The sequence below is a fragment of the Rattus norvegicus genome, chromosome 20, assembly GCF_021556685.1.
Source record: "Rattus norvegicus strain SHRSP/BbbUtx chromosome 20, alternate assembly SHRSP_T2T, whole genome shotgun sequence".
Classification (NCBI taxonomy): domain Eukaryota; kingdom Metazoa; phylum Chordata; class Mammalia; order Rodentia; family Muridae; genus Rattus; species Rattus norvegicus.
Window position 1 is genome coordinate 45,130,042 of NC_141553.1, and position 22,446 is coordinate 45,152,487.

General features: G+C 38.2%; 1 long non-coding RNA gene across 3 annotated transcripts in view; it reads left to right on the forward strand.

Annotated features, from left to right (window-relative positions):
* Positions 1-2,032: 2,032 nt before the first annotated feature.
* The window catches only part of LOC102550301 (uncharacterized), a 191,783-nt gene continuing 171,369 nt past the window's right edge, over positions 2,033-22,446 (forward strand). Inside the window, exons 1-3 of one of the 3 annotated variants that reach the window (XR_015645247.1) lie at positions 2,049-2,100; positions 19,861-20,031; positions 22,209-22,391. This is a non-coding gene — a long non-coding RNA (uncharacterized LOC102550301). Of the gene's footprint in view, positions 2,101-19,860; positions 20,032-22,208; positions 22,392-22,446 lie in introns of all 3 variants that reach the window. The other 2 variants (XR_015645248.1, XR_015645249.1) reach the window with 2 other exon arrangements.

A 22,446-nucleotide genomic window follows, 5' to 3' on the forward strand; every position in this document is an offset into this window, starting at 1 on the left:
TGGGATGCTAAGGTCTATGTAAAATGTAAGGACTATGTAAAATATTAAGGTCTAGGTAAAATGTTAAGGCATTAACAAGAAACTTACCCAAGTACCTTCTGTTACTAGGAAACTTTCTAGTGCCAAGATTGATCGCATATTCTGTTCTGTTCTGTGTTCTTGGAACAATCATGATAGAAATCAGTAGAACTGCTTTGTATAGTAATAAGCAGTTCCTTAATAAATTTATAAACCAATCATCCACCAGCACTTTCTGCACCTACGTATGAGCTTTTATGGTTTAAGCTGCCCCTGTGAAGAACCGTAACATAAGAAAGACACTTGCACCAATATAAAAAAGTCTACTTGGCATGAGACTTCCATTTTTGAGTAGTGGTAAAGTAGAGGTTACATTCCCAAGACCTCCTTGGGAATCAACAACCTGCTTGACAGAAAGAAACACGTACTTGGGTAGCTGACATCATCCTGGTTGGTAAGTTAAGACAAGAATGTTAGAGAAGGCAAGTCCCCGGCCAGAGTTGAAGACCCCAACCAATGGAAGCAGGATAAATGTACAACAAAGACGTTGTTCCTAAGGAAATCCCCTATCCCCAAAACCTGATTGGTAGAATAGCTTGGCACAGATATTTGTGGATTTGAGGCTTAAAAACCCTGCAGGATCTTAATTCAGGGTCATGTTTCAGTTTTCAAATCTTGACCACTCCTGGGGTATATGCTCAAAAAACTATTCCTGTCTCACTAAGATCGGTGTTCTTGTGGTTTGTGAGGTGATTTCTGGACCACCAAAACTAATTTTACTTTGTAATAATAAAAATGTATAAGATTTCTACTATGAGCTTAGATAAAATTTTCATAGGACATAAAAACATAAACAATAAATACATTTAATTGACAAAGTCAATTTCAGAATTGCTGAAATTGGTCTTCAGAAAATACTATGAAGACAATGAAAGTCACATAGTAGAAGAAAATAATGGCTTACTATCTAATAAAAACACTTACAAAGTTTCTTTAGATCTCAGTATCAAAAATGATCAGCTTGAGCAGAAACTTGAAGATTGTTTATACGACACGATAAACAAGTATCTTGAAGCAACAGAATAGTACTACCCAAAAGAAAAGCATGAATTGCTAAAATATAAAATAAAATCAAGGATTCAGACCATCATTTCGTCAAGTAAGAAAACAAACTTAAAAACCAGACATAAAATGCCACATTCTATGTGATTCCACGCATATGAAATTCTGGACAAAGACTATAGTGATGGAAGGTGGATCAGAACCTGGCATGGTGGAGGGACAGATGGACAGAAATATACATTTCAAAAATGAGAATGTACCATAAGTTTCTTTGGGTGGAAGCAAAATAGATATATGATGCTGTCAACACCTACTACATGTTTCAAATAGTGAAGATAAGTCTTTATCTCCCTCGGTTGTTTATAAAAGGTGTACATGCTTTTAATGTTTTAGTTTACAGCAATTAAAACGCACGATGAGGAAAAAAATAACCTTTACTTTTCTTCACCTGCAAAAAAAGTGGCTGTAATTCTTCAATAGCATTAAATTGAAATATACTGCTCCAAATAATAGAATACATATTATTATCAGAATTTTTCAACCAGATGATTTTGTTAGTCATCTACTTAATCAATCAAATGTTACTGAACTAAAGCACTTATAGTTTATATTTGAATGAAGGAACAGTAAAATTGCATAGCAGATATTTTTTGAGCTAGAAAAGGATCTTAGCGGCACTGCGAATGAACACCAGAAGACTGCGTGAGAGGCAAGCTCATTTGTTAGGAGGGGTCAGGGGATATTTATTCCCTAGGGAAATTGCTGGTTGAGCCCATGTAGTGGTATGTTACTGTGTGGGGCAAGAACACGAGGGTGCTTCATTTGCCTTCTCTGGAGCAGCGGGAGTCCAGAAAGGAATCTCATAAGGTCCTAGAGACAGGAACAACACAGGCTGTTTCAGGCCCAGCAGTTGGATAGAACAACCAGGCCTAGTAACCTTGGAGACGTATGAGCTTATCAGTTGCTGCATTCCCCAGGCGTTTCCACCCTAGCTGCTGGAGTCTGTTGGTCCCAGAGAAGGTTAGTGGAACAGCCAAACTCCTCATACTCTCAGGATAAGAAAATCCGGGATTTAAGTATAACAACCCCTTCTCCACTCCAGCCCAGGCCGGCAAACCTCCACTCTCGTGTAAAAGTCTCATGATGGTTTTGCTTCTGTTTATATATTGCTCAGTTTTAGATTTGCTGTACATGTTAGGCATAGCCTAACACAGGCATTCTTTACTGTGTTACCCACATCTTACAAGATTTTCCTTTATTCGTATACATTCTCCTCGTTCGCTAATTCATATCCCGGTCATCTTTGTACCTTGAAATTATAACTGTTCGTAACTTTAACAAGCTCTAGAATCTGTGGACATCAGTAATAGCACAACTCACTTTACCTGCTTTCTTACTTTTAGAAATTAGTCTAGTATTTATCTCTTCCCTTACCCATCTTACTTTCTTCTCAATGCTAATCTTATTAGGTAAAATCCCAACATGCACCGTGTTCTTTGGTCGTTTGTCCTTTAACAGTCATTGAAGTCAAAGGGCTTGGTTGGTAATTGAATAACGCAACACTTGAACGCTGGTAATACCCAGCACCTGTGGCTGTTCTCACAGCTTTAGTCAGGGAACGGTATGTTCTCTGCATTGGGCACGTTGAACCATTATGGCTCCTAACACTCGAGCATTGTCTCACCTCGGTGCAGAAGTCTTTTTTCGTGCTACTGCACCATCTCTGCCCTGATTGACTGACCAGCAATTTCGAGGTTTTGCTGTCTTAGAATAGTCCATCAGAACTCAATAGACCATCTAGTTAGTTGTCCCACGGAGATGGGTCGCATATCCGTTTACCAGGACTTGTAACAGACCCTGTTAAAGGGAGAAATATGTTTGAACTGTGTTAAACTACTAACCTATATTTTGGAACATGTCACTTTGGGAGACGGAGAGATGGCTCTGCAGCTGACAGCACTTAACTGTTCTTCTAGAGGCCCCAGGTTTGTTTACAAGAGCTAAAACAATAGAGCTTACAACCGCCTACAACTCCAGTTCTAGATCAGCACTCTCCTGCCTCTGTAAGTTCTGCATGCATGCCAGGTATATTAACTCTTACAGGCAAAATTCCATAATCAAGCGAACAAATAGATCTAAGCATGTCTTTGTTGGCTTTGTCATTGTTGGCTTTATTTATTTATTTTTTACTTAAGTCACCCTAGTGTGTCTGTCCTCCAGTGGATCAGCTAGAACTGAAGCTTCAGAAGCCACAAAGCCTGCACAGTATGGTACCATAGCTTAGCAAAATGGTAATAAGCCGAACACTCAAGATTAGTCAGTTTCAAGAACTGAGCAAACTCATACAAAGGGAAATAGAATGCTATCTCAGGTGTTTGTAGAGATATCAAGGAGGCTGGGCAGCCACGCCCAGGTCTATGGGAATTTTTGGTAATGATCTATAAATTGGAGCATAGAGATTTGTTTGTTTGACCGTAAAACCCCGAAAGCAGTGCTTCTCAACCTTCTCAACGCTGTGACCCTTTAATGCAGTTCCTCACGTTGCGGTGACCTCCAGCCATTTTTTTCGCTGCTACTCCATAACTGTAATTGTGCTACTGGTATGAATAGTAATGTAAATATCTGTGTTTTCAGATGGTTTTGCAGGAACCAATGAAAGGGTCATCTGGCCCCTCAAAGGGATCATTAACCATAAGTTAAGAACGGTTGCTCTCAAAAAATGTGCTTGGTGAAGGCAGTAACGGGTTACCCAAGTCTCTCAGTTACCGTATTTCACCACTGAGGAAAGTTACACACTCTGGCCATCTTACCCTGTAGGGCTCTATTTCGTTGACTGCTTCATAAAGACATCCTTTATTCTGATGCTGATATCATGATAGATCTACGTGTCCCTCTTAGCTTCTATATGAACCTATATGGCCATTTTATCAAATTGTTGTTACGAAGATATAAAAAGCAATTTCTATAAAAAAGTCATACCAAATTTCAGATGTTCATTATACTACTCCAGTACTTATAAATTTAGTTTATTCTTTCAGTAAATACTTGGCAATGACTACTTATCAGGAATAAGATAGGCAATGGAGACTGCAATGGAGTAAACTGAAATCCTAGCCATGGTACATAAGTGGGGATTATAAACATGCCATGAAGACTCAACCTACATGAGTATTGTGGGGCACTTCTTGGATTAATCCTTCACATCACAGGGTTTTATTCACAATGGGTATTAGATGTTTTATTATAATTACCTAAACAAAATTAAAAGATTTATAAGGATTAGGACTACTACCATGTTTAAAACTACAGTTGTTACCGAACTATAAAACTTGACCTACACTGACATTTATTCAAAATGCAATATGTGCATGTATATAGCAAACAATGAACTTATATTTTATTCCAAATACATGCGAGCCAAGGAACATGCTATAAATAGAGTGATAATTATCACATTGCAACCATTTAAATTCAAAACACTTACAGAAGTGCTTTCACAGCTTCGAAGCTGTGCTTAGGGATGAAACACCTAAGAGTGCAGCTGCGTCGCATCTTACTCCTCAGTCTACTGTGCTATAGATAGACTGTCAAAATGGTTGCCAATAGAAAAGCTGCTGTGCCGTGCTGATTTATCCAAGAAACAAGGTTCATTTTAACCAAGCATTCCTTTAGTCCAGGGACAACGCAAGTGTCAAGAGACTACATCAATAATATATCGCCTAAAATCACAGGTTTCTACTACTCTAGGTCAGGTGAAAATTCTCCCTCTGCAAGTACAGGGAAAACAATGAAAAATGGACCACTGTGTATCCTGGGGGACCTCCTAAGTCACCAGGATAAGTCAATACCCTTTACAGTTTAGCATTCAGCATCCTTGAAGCGAGCAAGATTATTCAGTAACTGCTGAGCTGCTGTATGGAGATTGCAAAGCACAAGAGAGAAGGAAAAATCTTATTTCTCCTTTATGTCTGAAAGGAGGAAACATAGATCTGACTGGGATTATTGAAACATCTCTTTTAAAAAAGTGGTCCTTCAATTCCAGGCCCCTCCTGAGGTAAAGAAAAATGGTGTGCTCTCTGTTAGATCACAGATTTTTTTTTTTATTAATTTTCAAGTGACAGAACAAAGAGTTAACATGTGACAACTCAGGGGACATTACATCTAAAGAAAAATGTATTATCCTGTCAAGAATTTAGAGGACAAACCAGCAGTCAAAAAGTGCCACCCAAATTGGAACTCAAGTGAAGTAATTGAATGTATGATACAAAATCTAGATTGAGAGCTAATCATAAATAAAAGAATACACTATTCAAGAGTCAGTGTTTTCTGTGAAGGGCTAGCATTAAATATTACATTGTGAGCCATATGCTTTCTGTTGTAACTAATCAACTATAATCTTTGTATAAAAGGCCTACAGACATTACCTAAATCAATGATTATAGCTCTGTTTCGAGGAAACCTGTAGACAATAACCACACATTTTACATAATTTTTACATATAAAGTTTAATTTTTTGTTATTATTAGTTCTTTGAGAATTCCATGCAATGCTCTTTTGATCCTATTCATCTCTCCTCCCATTCAGCTAGGTCCAGCTGCCTAGTTTAACACACCCAGATTTGTGTCTTTTTCCCTCAAATTCAGTCTGTGCTGCCTTTATACTTTTGGGTATGTGACCTGCATTTGTAGTCAGCCTTGTGGTCAGGACACCACCATTAAAGAAAACTGTTCTTCCACAAGCAGGTATTAATGGCATGTAGCTTCTTAGTGAGAGACTGGGAATTATTCATTCATACCTTCCCTGTTCGTACTGGAATATTTTCTGACCTGAGCCTGTGTGGGTCTTGTGGATACTATCTCAACGTCTAAGAGTATATATGTGCAACCACCTTACTGTGTCCTGAAATGACTGCCTCCTTGTGGTCATCTGCTGCTTATGGCCTTACAATGTTTCTATACTTTCTACTACAATGATCCCTGAGCACTGGGAGGAGAGGTATTATAAAGATGTCCTGTGTAGTCCTGAATATTCTAGTCTCTTATTCCCTGGATCTTGATTAGTGTGGGTCCTGGTGTCAATTGTCACCTACTATGAAAAGAAGTTTGTCTGAAGAAGGTTGAGGGTCCACTAATTGGTATACCAGTAAGTCAGTATGTGTCAGCTTAGTACTGTGTCCATATACTAAAGTAATAGTAATAGGCTGTCACCTTAGGGCTAGGACCTAGCCTAGCCACAGGTTCTTAGACTTGGTAAAGGTGTTAAATATGGTTTCAGTCTTGTGGAATGGTCTTTAAATTCAATCAGAAAGTAGTTTGTTACTTACAAGACACTAGGGCCTGTGTCTGCTTAACTGATCAATGTAGGTTAAAGAGTTCACAGCTAGGTGAGATTTCTGTTTCCTTTTCTATTCAAGGATTATGCAAAGCACTTTCTAGAACAATGAAAGCTAGCCAGTAGAGAGGAAGCTTCCAGATCGATATATGTTTGATTTCTTCATGTTCTGTAACTCAGGCAAGCGATGTCATCAGCAACACAGTCTTACTGGAAAGTTTTCAAAATAACCAAAAGAATTGTCATGGACTATGACTCCAACGGAGTTAACCCATTCCTGGGACTGAGCATTTTATCTGCTATGCTGAAGTATCCAGTAAAGACATTGCTGCCTCATTATAAGATAACTCAATTTAAACTCTCTCTCTCTCTCTCTCTCTCTCTCTCTCTCTCTCTCCTCGTTCCCTCCCTTCCCCTCCCACACACGTGTGTGTGTGTGTGTGTGTGTGTGTGTGTGTGTGTGTTAGGAAGCTTCTACAGTAGTAGATTTACATATGAAAATTTTCAGAATTAATTTTGATTGTCTGTAGTCATTATTCCTCCTTGTATTCCCTCATCAACCCTAAACCACCGTTCCATCTTCATTAAATCCCTTCTGTATCATTATCCCCCTCTTAACCTTTTATACTCACTTTAATAGCTCCACAAGTTCCCTTATTAATATCCTGACCTCTATAGTTAGTTCAAATGAAACACACATATCGAAAGATTCAAGGATAGCTTCTATAAATGAGAGAAAATGTGTGACATTTGTCTTTCAAGGTCTGTGATAATCCATTCAAAATTATTGATTCCAGATCTATCCACTTCTCTGCAAATTTCATAGCTTCATTTTCTTCATAGCTAAATAATATTGTACAATTTAAATGTTCCACATTTCATTAACCATTTATCACTTGATAGATATCTAGACTATTTCCATCTCCTAGCTAGTGTGAATTAAACAGCAATGAACGTGGATGCACAGGTATCTTTGTACATTCTGCAGTTTAGGAAATACTATGTCCTACAAGAGGGAGGGTCCAGCCTGTTTAGTCATGCCTCTCCTCAGGTCTTGACTCCAGGCTTTGTGCTGTTCTCCAAACTGCATCCATCCAGAAGGGGCAGATGTTCCACCCCACTGTTTCTCAACTTTCATAATGTTGCAAATCCTATTGTGGTGATCCCCCCTCCCTTGACCATATAATTATTTTTGCTGCTATTTCATAACTGTAATTCTGTTACTGTTATGTATTGTAATATTGATATTTGTGTTCCCTGGTGGTCTTAGGTGACCCCTAAAAGGTTAAGAACCACTGCTTCAGCCAAATGACCGAGGGGTGATAGTCCCTGTAAGAAAACTTGATGAACTTCTTATGTAAGACTATGCCGGCAGGCTCGGTTCATTTAATTTATGTAACCATTTCCAGAGGCTTCACTACATACAGACTCAGAAAAAAAAAAAAAAACAGCAAAGAAGAAATCTCATCTCTAGTAAGCATTAAATGCCCTACTGGAAGGCTCAGAATTACCTGCAGATTGACTTCCTTGCCTTGGTCATTGTGTTATTTGCATTTGTGATATGCAACTAGAAGTGAATTAAGTGATTTTAAAATATTTTTATGTTTCTCTACAAAGCAGCTATCGCATTGCATCAGGAATCAAATGTGTCTCTAGACATGAATTCATTCTAAGTTGGCTGCTTAGACTTCTTTCATGCAGTTTGGTGACCCACAAGGTTTTGTGGATTGTTACTCAGATTCCTGATTTTATTCCTTTATTGCTTTACCTTTACAAAGGGAAAAGCCTTTGTGGGTTTCCCATAACCAGACTCAGAAATTACAGTCTGTCAAATTCTCCCAGAATAAAATTCTGTGCAGCCTCCTTACAAAGTTATGAGAAATTTTAAACAAAACCTATCTAATTCCATTAGCTCTTTCCAATAATGATTAAGACTTTTTCATGTTGTTTTATGTTTTTCATAGCTTTGGGAAATTTTTCATTATAAAAAAAAGTTAGCTTAATTTCAAAGATTTAATTTTTGCAAGTAAGTCAGCCATTTTATTCTTTATGCGTAGCACTTAGGAATCCTCCTTCAGGAAGCATAGACTTCGGGATGTCAGGTACTGGGAGAGGAAGACAGGCTGGGAGAGAGGAGCTGACACTGAGCTAACACTGAGTTAACACTGAGTGGCTTAGCCTCTTGCTCTCTGATTCAGATGTAAAGATTTCCAGAGAAAACAGTAAATGGATGGAGCCCCCCAGTGTGAACAGCCATGGGAAATCAAAAGATAGGAGGACATGTATCATTTAGCCGGGCTGACAAATTACCATTCATCCCGGTCTATGAGGACAGTGCTTTGGCCAGACAACAATGAAAGTGCCAGCTAAGCTGTTAATTCAAAGGGCATTAGAAAGATCAGAAGAAGAAGAAAATAACTGTTCCTAAATTCTTTCATTTTGAGTTCTAAAAACATCTTGGATTAAACAGAAAGGGCAGCCCATTGACTTTCAACTATGCTTGCCTCTTGTTTCTCATAGATGGAGGGAAATGCAACATGAAGAGAGATGGGAACAATTTTTCAGACCCCACAAACTATTACAGTCCACAGCTCGTGTCCATTACTTGGTCCAAATTTTAAGAATATTAGGAGTCCAGTTGCAGTTCAGAATGATCAGGGTCAAGTATCACTAAACTTTGGCTGTGTATTTTATAAATGCTACATGGAGATTAGTAGTTCTTAATATAAAATTAAGATTCAACAAGCGGCTCGCATTATGCAAGAGCACATCTGGAGACTGGGAAATATGCTAATTTGTTCCTGATCTCAAGCAGCTTCCCCAAGAATGGAAGAATTTAATTTATTGTAGATTATTTGGACTTCTTTCCAGGCTTTATTTTCTCAACCTGGGGAGGTTGAGTATGACCCTCAAGCGGGTGAACCAGAGTACCCATTTAGAGAATCGCAATTTTTTTTTCTAATAGGAAATTTATGAGGTTATGTTTTGATCCCAAATATATGAGTGTGTACATAGGGGAGGAGTATGTATTTTTCTAAAATCAAGGATTCCTTGAAAGTACTTTAAGGAAAATAGAGGTAAGGTAAGTTTATTTATTGAAGTCTCTTTAGCAAAGTTCAGTTTCCACATTTTTAATAAACTCTCAATCATTTAAGCGTATATTACTCATACATGTGTGAGTTTTGTATGCCGGTGATGCCCATGTGTGCTAATATCTATTTTCAACATCGTAGGCATCCTGTGAACCTTTCTCCACTCAAGTGCCTGTGTAGGTCACAGAGGGGTCACCTGTTCTCGTGTACCCTAAAGCATAATAACATATACTGAATCATGGACTTAGCTTGAGGAGGACAAGTCACAATGACACTTACCGAAGGGTCACTAAATGTGATTAATTCTAATGTAAACAAAGAAGATTCATGGCTAAAACCACAAAGTAACTGAACCACCACGGTATTCCGGTGATGGTTTATAGCCTGACACCTTTCCCCCATGCACCAGCACACACTGCTAGTTAACAGCACATACATTATAAGAGGCATTTTTCCCCATTAGGTAGAGATTTTAATGATCACATAGAATATCTGTTTGTTTTAAAGAAAAAATATGGTTTAGTTGAACAATCCAACCAAGAAACATGTTAATAACCACAGAACAATGCTCAGGGGGAAATGGAAATAGTTTGTGCACTAGATCATGAGTTTTCCTTTAGATAATCTAATTTGAGGGAGAAAATGGCGATTCTGGCTGCCTCCCAAGACATTCTTCACTCCTCTCTCACCTTCAATAATCCTTCTGCATAGAGTGATGGGCAGGAAGCGTTTGTCTATGGGCGAGATGAATTCAAAAGCATTTTAACATCCCCATTTTAATCCCCCCAATATAAATGTGAAGGGAAAGAAAATGTATCAGTGGGGTGCTGCTGGGGTGTCTCCAAGAGAGAGGCAGAGGCAGAGGAAGGAAGGCAGTTCTCTATGTGAAGTACTTACTCTCCAGGGGTGAATCTCTCAGGTATTGACCACACCATTGTGGGCAGCAAGACCGTTAGTTCCCTAGGAATATGAACCACTGAGAGTCAGTTCTGGGACCTCATGAGCACCAAAGAGGCCTGAGGCTAACAGGTCCATCTGTACAGTCTTATTCTGAATTACCTGGAGACCATTCTAGGTAATTTCCTGTGTCCTTAAGCCCTTCTTTATCCAGCAACCACTTCTGTGACCATAGCAGCTTGTGGGCAAAGTGAGATGTTCTATCCTCTTTAGCTTTCTTTCTTTAAGACTTACAGTATGACTCTCAGTCTCTCTCTCTCTCTCTCTCTCTCTCTCTCTCTCTGGGTGTGTGTGTGTGTCTCTCAGTCTCTCTCTCTCTCTCTCTCTCTCTCTCTCTCTCTCTCTCTCTCTCTCTCAAAAGTCTGGTTGAATTCTGTGATGAAGATGTTTGTATTGGAAATATCCCTTAGAGAAGGTTCTTAGGTATAGTTATGGCTGTGCAGAGTGGGGTTTCCTTGGGTAAACTGTGGTGAGCAGGATAGCATTTGATCTTGCCACTATACTTTTTTTTTTTGCAATCTGAGATCTCACATTTAGTAGCCTCCGGTTTTTAGTCTACACTTCTCATTCTTTGAGAACGTGTAATAGTCAATGCCTCCTCATTGTCCCATATGGTCATTTCTCACATGCATTTACTTTCCTGATCAGCCATTGATTTTCTGTGCAATTTGTATTTCATTTTATCTTTATGATATGGAATTTTATTTTATTTTCCATCTAATATGTGTTTTTATACTTCTATCATTATTACTACTCTGCTTTTGTTAAATATAATTTATTTTATTTTTAGCTTTCAAAGCAGAGGATGCGACCACTAGCGTAAATGCTTTCAACGTCTCTGAGTGTGCAGTTACCATGGCCACACCTAACCACAGTTTTGTAAGCTCTGTTGTGTACTGACACGCTGTTTTAGTTTTTTTTTTTCAAATTTCTTCTTTGGCCAGTTTGTGCATCCATGAGTGGGTTACTATATTTTCAAATATTTATGGATTTTTCTGAGATGTCAATCTGTTTTTTTATTATTCATTTAATTCTGTTTGATCAAAAAACATATTTAATTAGTTTAAATTCATTGAGTTCTAAATATGGCATAGGAAGTAATCTAGCTTCAAAAGGTTCCATTTTCAATGGAAAACAATGAGTATTCTGCTGCTTAAAAGAAGGTTGCATTACAAACACCAATTGTGCCAAGCCATTGACACATTTGACATTGGTGTTGAAAGCTTCTGCATCTTTATTGCCTGCATACTTACGATATCACTCTTGAGAGACCTAAAAACTCTAAGTATAATTGTCAGCTTCTCCATTTTACCTACCAGTTCTACCAGTCACTTCACAGACTTTAAGTCGCTGATACTGATGCACCATCATCTAGATTTGTAGTAATAATATTGTTTGGTGCATTAAAGGTTTTAACATCTAGAAGTGCTATTTGGTCCTGTACAGCACTCCTTTCCATGAAATCTACATTTCCTAATCTGTCTAAAGCTATTTCACCTGTCTACTAATTAATGGGATTTGGGATATTTTTAAAAATACAAACATTCAACATATTTGTATTTTTTATTTAAAATAAATTTCACATACACATGTGCGTATGTGTCATGTCATCTCTTACATACACATATTCTGTAGTTACATCATTTATACTCCTCCCTGTATCCTGTTTTCTGTCATTCCTTCTCAAATTCATTTTTTTCTATATATTGTTGTGTTGTTATGTGTGTGTGTTTGTGTGTGTGTGTGTGTGTGTGTGTGTGTGTGTGTGTGTGTGAGAGAGAGAGAGAGAGAGAGAGAGGAGTGTGTATATATCTGGTATCTGTGTGTATGCATGTGTGTATAAGGTGTGTGTGAGGGGGGTGTATATGTGATCTGTTGATTCCATTAAGTGTTATTCACATATACATATGTTTAGAGTTGGCCCCTTGACCACTTGAGATTAGTCAACCTATCAAGGTCTCATCCCTGGAGAAAACTGATTCTCCCTCTCTCAGTGCCAATAATTACCAATGGTCCTACATCTAGCTGTAAGGTATTGTGATATTTACATCATTTATGTTGGTATGACACCTGGGTTTTAGTTGTAACTATTCTGGTCTTCTTTAGGTGGTCCTATTGTCAAGATTCCATTGATACCACTTTCCTGTCATAATCAGAAGACACTGTCTCATAGCAGACATCCTGGTTCTCTGGTTTGTACCCAAGGCCAGTTGTTCTCTGTACCTTGAGAAGTTCTTGATTTCTGTGATGGTCTCTGTCTCCTGCAAAAAGAAGCTTCTTTGATGAAGGGTTAGAGCTTCACTGAACTGTGGATGTAGGGATGAGTATTAAGAATGAAGTTGGTGGGGTTGGGGATTTTGCTCAGTGGTAGAGCGCTTGCCTAGTAAGCCCAAGGCCCTGGGTTCGGTTCTCAGCCCTGAAAAAAAAAAGAACAAAAAAGAAAAAAGAATGAAGTTGGCGATCAGAATTGCTCAGGAAAGCGGTGGTGATTCATTCTCCTCTGGGGTCTGTGACATCACCAGCTAGATTTACAATCACTAGGCATGATTTTCTCTCTTAGGGCCTCCCTATCTTCTTTGGTCCCTTTTTACATTCTTGGAATCTGAGGTTACTCTGTTATACGCTCATATCTAAAGATCCCAAGCTAGGAATTACAACTAAGAGACAAAATATCATTTGTCTTTCTGTTTCTGAGTTACCTCACTCACGACACATATTTTAGTTCTACCTATTTACATACAAAGTTTGTGATTTCAGTTTTCTTTATAGATGAATAGGATTCAATTCTGTACATCCACCACATTTTTATTATCAACACATAAGCTGAAAGACAGCTAAATTATTTCCATGTCCTAGATATTGTAAATAAAGTAACAATGAACGTGGCTCATCATGTATCTGTGGGGTAGGATGATACATCCCCTGGGCATAAGTTAAGGACTGATATAGCTTAATTATATGCAAGATTTAGTTTTTGCTTTTTGACAATTCCCCTCACTGATTTCCTGACTAGTTAAACCAGTTTTCATTCACAGTGACAGGGAATGAGATTTCTCCTCTCTCCACAGCCAAGGTTGCTTTTGTTATTTGTTTTCTTGATCTAACCATTCTGGCTGAGGAAAGATGAAATCTTACAGTAACCTATTTTGCATTTTCTCAGTTGTTAAGGTGGTGAACTCTTCTTTTGTCAAATCTTTTAGACTTTTTTTTTGTTTGAGAACTGTAGTCAGATCGGTAGACTTTTTTTAATTGGATTTTTAGTTTTCTTGACTTTGCTTTTTGTTTGTTTTTCACTTGATTTGAGTTCTTTACATATTCTAGATAGTAATTCTCAGTGAGGTGTATAACTGGCAAAAGTTCCTTCCCACTCTGTATACCTCTTTCTTTTGCTCTAAGGAGCTGTTTTAGCTTTATGAGATTTCATTTGTCCACTGTTGGCCTTAATTCTTGGGCAAGTGGAGTCTTATTTATAAAGTCATTTCCCATACTTTTATACTTATATCTTTTATCATCTCATATGTGTCTTAAATCTTATATCTTTATCAAAGTTTGTGTTTTAAGTTTTTGTTATAGATAAACAGGATTCAATTCTGTACAGGCAACACATTTTTATTATCAGCATATAAGTTGAATGACAATTAAATTATTTCTATTTCCTAGATATTATAAATAAAATAACAATGAATACAGCTGATCAAGTATCTGTAGGTAGGATGATAAATCTGCTGGGCATATGTTAAAGAGTGATTCAGCTTAATTCTATGATAGATTTAGTTTTATTCATATTGTCTCATATCTTATACCTTATGTCTATCTTATTTCCATTATATCTTCTTACATTTTATTTCGTTTCTATCTCATACTATCTTATATCTTATATGAAGTAAAGAAGGAAATATGGATAGGGGAATAATAGGGTAAAAATGTTATGAAAGGGGAAGTTGAAAACTGACAAATAAGTGGTGAATTTAACTGGATAGGCAGGGGAGAATATAAAGGCAGAGGAAGGAATATATATAATAAAGTATATAATATACTATATTATAAAATGAAATTATGCCACTTAAGATTATAATGCTGTACTTATGAGCTGTAGCCTCATAATCTCCAGTACCAGGCATAGGAAATTTACCTTTGAGCAGATGATCCCAAAACAATGTAGACTCTTGCCATTGCCACTGGTTGCCTCATGCCTTGAAGGTAAGTTTCTTTTGTTGAAGATTGTACATATTTCAGACACAGGACCTGAAGGAAACTGGCTGTAAACGACCTGGAAGCCTTTCCCTGAGGAATAGCTCTTGTGAGTGTCTCTTCTTACCTCGATGAGCCTAATATGAAAAACCCTTACCTACATGCACAAAATCTTCTCTCTTCAGGGTCTGGATCCTTTCAAGTTGTCAATCAAAGCTAAAAAGTCACCCTAGTATGAGACTTATATTCCAAAAGCATCCTACTCCCTGACATACCCTGATTACCTCTATCGTTCCTGATCTATTTTCTGAGCACAAGGGAAATCCTAATGTAATCCCTAGATATTTTCCTAGAGTGTAGCCCTTTCCTTCCATCCCTTGCATATCATATCTGGTATATATTTCAGGTTCTGTCAGTTCACAACCCTTGAGCTGTGACTCTGAAATTTCCTTACCCTCTCTTTATTTGTCCTGTAGCTCAGAGAAGTTATGGTCTTACATATAAGCACAATACCATTTTCTGTGTGGGGACAACTACAGGAACAAGTACAAAATAAGTTTACTGAAATCCACGATCCAATGTACCCAACTAGTTCTATCAGACTCTTTCCACACAGTCTGATTTTCAATGAAGTGTAGTAATCAGATTGCTGAACTGGGAAATGAAAGAATTCTTTACCATTTGTCTCATATTCTCAGTCTCAAGTCTGTATGTGTGTAGGGGGGGCGGGGTTATGTGCACCATGTGAATACAGGTACTACCAAAGTCATGAGAGGGCATTGAGGTAGTAATTACAGAAGATTCTGGGAACCAAATGCAGATTTAAGGAAGAGAAGTAAGTGCTCTTAACCTCTGAACCATTTCTTTAGTTCCAACATTCTGTTCTTGAACTAGAAACTAATCCTTTGTTCCTGATATCTCACTTCAGTCAGAAGAAAGTCTTCCAAGACAGCAAACTTATGATTATTTACTGATCATCCACTGTGAAAGATTTGTTCTTCATGTTTTCAATGCATTATTAGTAAATATTCCCAAATGTTTCAACCAGGAGCTTTCCCACTGCATACAATATAAAGCAGGACACATATTGCCCATAATTGTGAGTGATAGGCACTCTCTTCCCTAAGAAGTCTAGTCAGCCGTAAATGCAAGAAGATACTTTAGCAACCCTAAAACACTCTCCCATCCCTTCCATGGCAAAGACCCAGTCATAGGTCGACAGAGATGGCTTCTTACTTTCCTTCTGTAACATTTCTAAATGCCTGTTGTCAAATGTTATTTTTTCCTCTATATACCAAAAGAAAAAAGTAGAAACAGAAGAAACAGTGACACTGCCAAGAACTGTATCATTTGGACACTTAAAGCTGTACAAAAAACTGCAGATCTGATATGTGCTCTTATATGAGAAGGAAAGGAACAGTGAAATAGAATTGGATAAACACGAGCAATGTGACAACGCTATGCACAGCTCATCTTCTACCCCTACCCCAGCTTTGCAGGCTGGTCAAAGTGAACATCCAGCCACTGAAAAAATTCCCAGAAAAACAATTCTGGCTTTATTTATAATAGCCAGAACCTGGAAAGAACCTAGATGTCCTTCAACAGAGATGTGGATACAGAAAATGTGGTACATCTACACAGTATTACCCAGCTATTAAAAACAATGACTTCATGAAATTCTTAGGCAAATGGATGGAACTAGAAAATATCATCCTGAGTGAGGTAACCCAGTCACAAAAGAAAGCACATGATACACACTCACTGATATGTGGATATTAGCCCAAAAGCTTGGAATACCCAAGATATAATTTACAGATCACATGAAGCTCAAGAAGGAAGACCAAAATGTGGATGCATCAGTCCTTCTTAGAAGGGGAAACAAAATACAAAAGTAAATACATGGACAAATATTGGGGCAGAGACTGAAGGAAAGGCCACCCAGAGATGGCCCCACCTGGGGATCCACCCCATATGCAGCCACCAAACCCAGTCACTATTGATGATTCCAAGAAGTGCTTGCTGACAGAAGCCTGATATGAATGTCTCCTGAGAGGCTCTGCCAGAGCCTTTCTGATACAGATGAGAATGCTTGCAGCTAACCATCAGACTGGGCATGGGGACCGCAATGGGGGAGTTAGAGAAATGACTGAAGGAGTTGAAGGGGTTTGCAACCTCATAGGAAGAACAACAATATCAACCAACCAGACCCCCTATAGCTCCCAGAGACTAAATCACCAACCAAAGAGTACACATGGGGGCACCTATGGCTCCAGCCACATATGTAGCAGAGGATGGCATTGTCTGGCATTAATAGGAGAAGAAGCCTTTGGTCCTGTGAAGGCTAGATGCTCCAGTGTAGGGGAACGCTGGGGTGTTGAGGTAGGAGTGGGTGGGTGGGAAAGGTAGTATCCTCATAGACAAGGGAGGAGTGGGGATGGGAGAGGGAAGAACCAGGAAAGGGGATAACATTTGTAATGTAAATAAACTATCCAATAAAATTCCAAATAACTAAAGTATGGCTAGTATGAACTCCCACAGGCCCCACCATCATAAATCAAAAACGTACAAATGTTGAATAGATTAATAAAGGAATTATTGTTCATGCCTGCTTAAAAAAAACATCAATAAAGAGCATTCCTAGCATAAAAGCCAAGAAATCTTTGGTTTGGGATATATCAACTTGCCCCTTCACACTCAGCCAGTCTCTGTGTGTCTGATTAACCAAATGTACACCCGTTGGTACCCAGAACACAGACCTGTTTCATGAAGTCATCTCACTCCTTAAATGGCCCAGTCCGACTTCTGGTTCTGAACTGCTCTGCCTTGAGGAAATAAACTGAAAGCAGAACTGCCTGGCGTCTGACAAGGGAGAAGAAGCGATGTTTGCTGTGTGATGTTGAGTCAAGGGCTCAGTCCTCTGAATGGCTTTTTATTTCGATCTAAGAGAAGGATCTGTATAGACACACCAGAAGGAAACTGTGAACATTCAACAAAAGGACATCTGACACAGTCCACGTAAAGAAGTCTTATTGAAGTCTGGTTTCATTCTTGGAGGCCATGTGCGAAAGTTGACGTTAGATCTGCATAAGAATGAAGAAGCCAATGCTACACTCAATTTCTTGGAACTTCTCTTTGCCACAAGCAATGATGAAAATAATCACAATATATGAACAGCATCTCTATGTCTCATTATTGTAGTGGTAAATATTAAATAGGGAACCTACCAACCCACGCTATCATGGGTGGGCCACATGACATCTGCAGGATATTTTAATCTCAATTAAATGTCTCTCCTCTCCCAAAACTCTATGCCTGCCTTACCTTTTCACTGAACAATAACAGGCCTTGCCTTCTCTTGTGCCTGCCTTCACCTGCATATAGACAACAGTCCACACATTATCACTGTCATTGAACTTCTGTGGCTTCCAAAGTCTCAGGTACTAGAACAGGAAGGAGTGGGGAAGTTAGTTATTTCTCTTTCGAAGAAACTTCTACTAAAGATAATAAAGAAAAACAATCAAGTAATGATCAAATTACACAACTAATAAGTTGTGTCTCTGAGTTCAACTACATGTTTTCTTGGTTTAAACTATGTCCAAGGTTTTAGTATACTAGATACTCCATAAGAGAATGTAAAGTTAATTTCATCAGTCTTCTGTTTGTGAAGCACATATCTTCTTATCTGGATCAGGAGCCCATTGGGGCATTGACATGAATTAGCTTCATCTCTGTCCCTTGCAGTGTTCTTATTGAGGGAGGGGACAGATGACTGTCCTATTAGCAGAATTACTACTAGTCTATATAGACAGCCTTTCTTGTGATGGTTTACTAAGTCTTACCACAGGTTTTTCCATGATAATAAAGATTATTTAGACATTGAATCAAAAGAGTATAAACATAGAATATTTCCCATCTTTTCAAATCATGAAATTGGGAATGGGGGTGGGTGCTGGGTTTGTTTTGTTTATTTTATCTCAGAAATGATCCTGTTGGTCTTAATGTTTATAACCAAAGCAATGCAATATCAAGTAATGTGGAAATTAACACAGTGAGCTATTACACCAAACTAATTAGGCTGTGCAAATGCTTATACAGAATCAAATCAGATTTGTAAAATATGTTAATGTTGTACAAAACTATAAGGCTAGAAGGAAAAAGAAACCTAAGGCATGTGAATGAGCCTTCTCAGTCAGCTAAGCATGCGACAAGCAGATGCTGATGAATTGGGAGAAAGAGATTTGTGTACCCAGGGGTTGAATTCCCTCTGAGCTGGAGTAAGAGAGAAGGTTGAAGAGCTGCTCGTAATTAAATTACAGAATTACAGGAATGACAGACAAAGAAGACAAAATAGGACTTTGGGAATGTGGGGAGGTTGGTGGAGGTGAAAGAGAATGTCTTCAGCTAAATCGAATCTCAGACCATTCTCAAGTGGATTTCAGTGTCCATTGCAAAGAGGTATTATGAAACCCAATTGTGAGATTCGGATTCATAAAGAAATGTATGTGACATTCTTTAGAAGGGAATCTGTAATCCATAGAGAGAAGCATCTGACTATCAAGGGAGCAGAAGCCTCATCCTGGGTCTTTTCTTGATGACAGGTATTGACCAAATGAAGAGAGGCTTGAAACAGGTAGGAGGCTATCTAACCACGAAGCCAGTGACAATGAGATTCTGACCTGGCTCAGTAATAGCAGACATGGGAAGAAAGGGAAGAATAAGATGTTTCTGTTACTATGTCTTTACATGGAAAGGAAACCCCACTTGTACATGGCAGGCTATCATGTGTCTATCGTGTCCCTCTCAAAGTTGACTGGTAATTGGCAGCATCTGGAGATGCTTTCTGTAATGGGAACCCCATAAATCAATGTCTCCTCAAAGCTTCCCCAAATCTGATTCAATATTTACATGAAAAAAAATCTTGGAGTCTCACTAAAACCTTAGGTGATATCAGTGAACAGCGAAATGTTGGGAATTTTGTCTTTGGTCACCCATTTCACCCTATCAGTTTTCTCTGGAAGTGAGCCTTACTGAAGTTAAAAGCATTTAATTTTTTATATATGTTAAGCTATCTTGAAAGCAGAATAAAGTGGTCAATGTTTGAGTGTGTCCCTAAGGTACTTAAAACTGATTTACTAACATGAATATAAAATAAAAGTCTGGCATGTGGAGTTGAGCTTCTTCAGCACATTAGAAACTTTTATTTTGACAGAAGCAGCTCAGACTGGTCATGGAAACGGAATCAGAACAAAGGCAGTATTGTATGGTACCGAAGGGAAATATTTCCTGGAAAAAAAAATCGAAAAAAACAAGAATGTAACTGAAAATGAGAAAGTGTAGTGCAGACTGAAAAAAAATTTCAATTGTGAAATATTTATTAAAAGTGAGTATTTCAACAGCAAAATTAAATATACTATGAGCGATTTTGCATTCTTAACTGTCATCGGCAATTCTGTAAATGTTGAAACAGATATATGGATCCATGGGACAGAAGGGATCCCACTCTCTGTTTCTCCACCCTTGGCACATCCATGCAGAGTGCATATCCATGTGGAATGCACATCTATGTGGAGTTTACTGGAGTGTGTGTACATGTCGGATTTCTCCCTCCAAGTGGAACATTTCTGAGTATATCTTCCATATCTCCCAGGGGAATAAAGCCCAAATTGTACATGGGGCAGTTGACTAATAAAGTAATACCTATTTAGCCTTTCTTTTTTGCCTATTGTGTCTTTTCCTTATCTGTTGTTATGGACTGAATATTATGACCCCTCCCACATCCAGACACTGAAACTCTTCGTCAGTGGGATGGTATCAGGTAGCAATGATGGTACCAGGAAAAGGCTTGGGGGGAGTGTCTGGCACTTGATATGGTTATGAAAAGAGAGATTCCCACAAATGTTATCAGTGCCCTCATAAGAATCCTAAAACTGACTGTTTTTAGTGCCTCCCACTGTATGAGAATTGAGGGGAAATGGCTGTGTATGAACTAGGAAGTGGTTCCTAATTCACCACGAGATCTGTCAGTACATGATTGCTGACTGCTGTCTCCCAAAAGTATGAGAAGCAGATTTCTGTTGTTTATTAGCTACTTTTCTAGAGCATGTCTACCGCGGAAGTCTGGAAGTAAGACAGAAATGTCTCTGACCATCCATATAGTCATTCAAACCTTTGAAATTGGACCTGCTTCTGGGAAATACAGACTAATCCATACCGAACTTTAAGGTCCTGAGATAGCGAATTAGGATCAGTGCAGAAGCCAGTGGGGACAGAAGGACAGAAGGACAGAGCTGCTACAATCAATACTGGAAAGCCAGATACTAGAACCAGGGCAGATACATTCAGATATATTAATAGACATTTGATTCCTACGTGTGTCACACACACACACACACACACACACACACTATTCATATTTAAAGAACACATGAAAACAATCCCTTAACTTTGATGGCTCGTAGAAGGAGTAATTTTAGAATGAAATAGAGCAAAGAAATACTAAATTTTTATTAGTTAATCTAGTAAGATGTGTGTGCATGTGCTTGGGCTTATTCTTAGAGATTTAAAAAAACGAATCATAAAATAACTCATTACTACATAACCTTTAGAAAAACATAATTGACTTTTATAAAATGTTATATAGGTAAAATTATACCGCATGGAAGTTTTTCTTCTACTAAACATGTACTTAAGATTCTTCTACCTTATACAAACAATAGAACCATCAGTGCTTCCCAGGGCTGCTGGAGAAGGAGGGTAGCCAGCACCAGCGAGGTTTTTGGAGCAATGAGATTGTTCTAGATGATACTACACAGACAGACAAATGTCGTTACATATAGGATTCATGACACTAAGGAAGACCCATAATAGAAACCACGACTTCAGGTGATGAAGGTGCAGCAATGTAGGCCTAAGTTACAGAGAAAGGGCCACCCTGCCATGGGCTGTTGGTGGTGCCGCAAGTTCTGAGTGTTTTGGATATATACATATATATCCAAACGTTCTGATTTTGCTGTGACTACGAAAGTATGCTAAAAATAAAGCGGATGTAAAAATTGATGAGATTTTTAAAAATGAGTGTGTTGTTTTAGTACTTATTACAAGGCTAATTATCATAGAGGTTAATCAAGGAGGATCATGCAAGCTTTGATATTATATAGCTTTATGATTCTGGAGCACACGGTTAAAACTGACAGTTTAGCTCATGTTTTATTGCTTTATGGGTTAATGATTAAATTGTCATTTCTGTATGGACATAACTTCAGGCAGCCACACTTGGGACAGGTTAAAACTTAAGTGAAATTAACATCTTTAATTAAAAGTAAACGACTCATTCTATTTGACTGCAGATTTATTGATCATAGGTGTCATGAGAAACTATTAATCACAGGAACACTTTCCTTGTTGGCAAACCAAGAGAAATTTCTACTCCTAGAATTATTTGCATCAATAAATTTGTGTGCATTTCTAATATTGAAAATAGATCCGTGAGTTGCAGGTTTTTATGCACAACTACAGAAAAATACAATTTTAACCATCTGTTTTAATTTCTGTTCCCAGGCTAAATACCTCAAACAAGCTCTGTTCTTACAAGAATCATTTAAGGTTATTAAAGATAAAGTGTTTGAGATCCATGAACTACAGTGCCCCATCCCCTGGTGTCTGTGCTCTTCATGAACTACTAACTGACCAGAGGCAAGGCAACTGCTCTGAATAAAAAAGGTTCAATCTATTGTCACCCTGGTGAGTCACGGCACACCTCAGCTCATATATTCATCCATTAAGTGGAAATAATCAG